The following is a 4,047-nucleotide window of genomic DNA, read 5'->3' as shown; positions in this document are numbered from 1 at the left end:
TCCATTTCATCCAGGAACCTCTGGAGGTTAGCATAACCAACTGATCAACAACCTTCCCTAGAAAGGGAAGATTGGAGACAAGCTGAAAATTATTCAATTGCATGGAGACTAGCTATGGCCTCTTAAGAAGAGAGTAGACCACAGCCTTCTTAAAATGTGAGGGCACCAGCCCTTCCCACAGAAATGCATTAATCACTGTCAAAACTCACCTACAGTCATCTCCCAGTAAACTTTCACAAGCTACGAGGGACATGGACCAAAGACATAGGTGATTGGCCTTGTATTCCCTAAGATCCTGTCCACTTCTTCAAGAGCAACAGGGTCAGACCATTTTCAGATAACTCAGCAGTTAATTCATGAAATATATATTAATTTATTTAGTAATTTTCTGACTGCCATCATATAACAATTTAAAAACCAACATAACAAAAAATAAACAACATCAATAACATAAAATAGCTTCTGAGAGTATTTGTAAGGACTCATATTTACATCAGCCATGAAACAGGCTTACCCGCACTGCTTCTAGCCTGGACTAGAAGGCAAAGCCAATTTTTTAATACCTTGTGAAAGGTCAACAGAGATTTTTTGAGCATGCAGATCTTCCCATTTTTTGTCTTTGTCTCTCTCACTAGCTGTATCTCTCTTTTCTAATTCATAAAGAACTGCCATTCTTCAGACAGCATACTAGATATAGAGGAGCACATATACCTTTCAGTTCTTCCTCAAACTTTAATGGCACAAATATATTTTTTTTTAGTTCTGAAAAATACTTGAGCTACCACTGGTCTCCAGAAGGCTGTTTGCTGTCCTTTGTTATACCTATATTCACTTTTCTCATACAATTATGACAAGGTATTTTACGCTGGAGGCAACTATGCTACTGAGAAATGAAACTAATCATATCTGATAATTGGAGTCATGTCTAGAAGACTTCTGAATGATAGTTCACAATTCCTCCAATATATATTTGAACAATGTAGATATTCAACACCAAGACTGAAATAGAATGAAACTTATGCTTCTGTAAATGTTCTTTTAACAAATCTCACTCTATATGTATCACTGACAATTGTAATACAAGTAATCCTCAACATATGACCACAATTGAGCCCAAAGGTTTCGTCTATTGATAAGTGAGACTTTTGTTAAGTGAGTTTTGCCCCACTTTATCACCTTTCTTGCCACAATTGTTAAATGAATCAACAGCAGTTGTTAAGTTAGTAACCTGGTTGTGAAGTGACTCTGGCTACCCTATTGACTTTGTTTGTCAGAAGGTCACAAATGTGATCACATGACCCCGGAACACAGCAACTGTCATAAATATTGATTTTGATCACATGACCATGGGGATGCTGCAATGGTTCTAAGTGTGGAAAACGGTCATAAGTCGTTTTTTTCAGTGCTGTTGTAACTTCAAACAATCACTAAACAAATGGTTGTACGTTGAGGACTATCTGTAATTTTTTGATGCTTAAGGGGAAGGGGGAGAGGGGTAAATGAAATATATGATGTTACTTAAAGTTTCCAAACATGGGAAACTCTTCTCCCCTTCCTATCGGGAATCCTGTTGTGAATGTGCACGGCACTAACAAGCCCTTCTCCACCTTGGCTGTTTGAAAATGTTTCTCTGTGAGGTATAACCATATAAGGCCTGCAGAAATCCAGACAACTGCTAGGTGACATTAAATATTTAATCTTTTGAATTTAGCATTCATCCAGGTTTCTGAAGTTGAGGGTATATCTGTTCCTTCGCAGGTAAGAAGGGCAACAGAGAAAGAAAAAGCCAGCTGCGAGGCTTAGAGTCTCTGTGTGTTCAGTGTGCTAATCCAGGTTGTATGGAGACGCTGACTGACAGCAGCAGTGGCAAAGGAATGAATTTTGGGAATATGATAAGGGAACGTATCAGTGAATATCGCAAAAAGGCATTGGAAATAGTGCCACATTCAATGAAACGGGCCAAGTACAGTTTTTTTGTGTAATCCATTTCAGATCAGAGGCTAAAACACACAAATCAAGGGGCACTGATTTCAACATTCAACTCCTTGTACTTCGAATCCAAAGGCTAAACCTGAATCACCGGACATAAAAATCAATGTTTGAGTAACAAACATCAAGTCTCTAATCTCAGTCTACCGTATATGCCGGCGTATAAGACGACTTCCGCAAGCGCTAAACTTGGCGCCAAAGACGGGGGTCGTCTTATACGCCAAGTCGTCTTATACGCTGGAAATACTGGTAGTTTCCAGCGTATAAGACGACGTTCTAGGAATGCGGCTCGGCGACAAAGACAGGGGTCGTCTTATACGCCGGGTCGCCTAATACGCCGGCTTATACGGTATCTTTATGCTGGTCACAGGCCAGCAAATAAAAGCATTAAAATAATAATAGTAAAAAATAACAATGAAAGACAGGCAGAATAATATATTGTGATTGCCAATGGATTAACAGTGAGCAGTTAAAGTTTGCCTAATTTTACATACAGCATAGCAAAATTTGGACACATCCCAAGAAACTACTACACACTGATCTGATAACAGTAGCTGCATGTGAAAAAGATCAGAATTTCCTGGATATTTTATTAGGTAAGATATTAGAAACTGAGTCTGTGAGTCCTTATAGAAGGTGAAGTATAGCAGTACAGCAGGACGTGAGCTATAGTCTCAATGGCGCCTTGTCCACGGGGACACAGCCTCAGCTCATATGGCATTCTTTTTGCATCGGCCCTCCAAAACTGCTGTGGGAAGTGCATTGCAGCGCGTTATAGTTAATGCCCTTCAGATTTTTGGGGTGGTTGTTTGATATAAATATCTTGCTGCTTTAAAGGGAGGAGTTTAAGTGCTCAAATAAACATCCTTGGGAAGAACAGCCCAATCTGGTTGGATTTCCAAATCTTTAATACATTGTTTAAGTGCAGTAAGTGCACACTCATACCCTGCCATTAAAAGCACTTTCCTGGGGAAACCAAGATGATGATGATGACGATAATAATGATAATGATAATAATAATAATAATGTTGGAAGGGACCTTGGAGGTCATCTAGTCCAACCCCCTGCTGGAGATTTTGTGAGATGATCCTGAACCATAATGATTTGAATTTGTGGTTTATAAGGTGAGAACTTAAACTTGTAAGGTAAAAGAATAGTTTTAATCAATGTGCAAAAATGTAAATCCATGGCTAGTCCTGTTTCGCTCCTTAGCACTGCATTTGGGATGCAGTGCGCTAGCTGAAACATGGCTCTGAGGAATTTGGATTGCATCCTTTGCAGAGGAGTAAAACAGGAGTAAGGTCCCAGCTGAGCACAAAGAGTAATTATGCATGAGCAATACAAATCAAGGACCCCTGCTTTGAAGATTCAGCTTCTTGTATTATGAATCTGAAGACTAAACTTGCATCACACCAAGCATAAAAATCAGTGTTTGAGTAGTAACATCATATCATTAATAAAGTCAGGTAGTATTCGTATTGATATGTGGATGTATTAAAAATGTACATCTCCAGCAAGAATATTTCTACACAGTGCAACCTTATGCATTATTTAGAGATTATTTCCAACGTCAAGGCCATATACTAATTAGGAGAGTGGAAGTTAAGAAGAACGAATGTTTAAAATAAAGAAAGCATAATATTAGCACAATAGGGTGGAAGTATGGGTATGCCAACCATCTCATCACACAAATGCTGCAACTTACACACTTTGCCAAGGCAGAAGTACATAATCACGGTATGAGACTTTTAATGAGACTTTCACTGTACATACTGTTGTTATTTTGGCATCACTGCAGTTTGCTGCAGATACTCTGGAAGGAGGTAATTAAAAAAATGTATGTTGGTATTCTGTAGAAAATTTCTCCAGTAACAGATTCACAGAAAAAGTTCCAAATCTTCTTAAAGAAAATTAAGCCTTAAATCACTCTTCTGAGAACTGAAGAAGCTTCTTGGATGAGAAGTGAAACATCTTCAAGGAAAAAACAAAGGAAGTCCAGTTGACTTTTGAAAAGCACCTTAGGGACAAACAAGACCTGGATGACTGAGAATCTCCATA

This window comes from Crotalus tigris, unplaced genomic scaffold (genome assembly GCF_016545835.1).
Source record: "Crotalus tigris isolate CLP2741 ecotype Arizona unplaced genomic scaffold, ASM1654583v1 scf7180000017641.3106099, whole genome shotgun sequence".
Classification (NCBI taxonomy): Eukaryota; Metazoa; Chordata; class Lepidosauria; order Squamata; family Viperidae; genus Crotalus; species Crotalus tigris.
The sequence above is the reverse complement of the archived record's forward strand: the minus strand, read 5'-3'. Positions refer to the sequence as shown.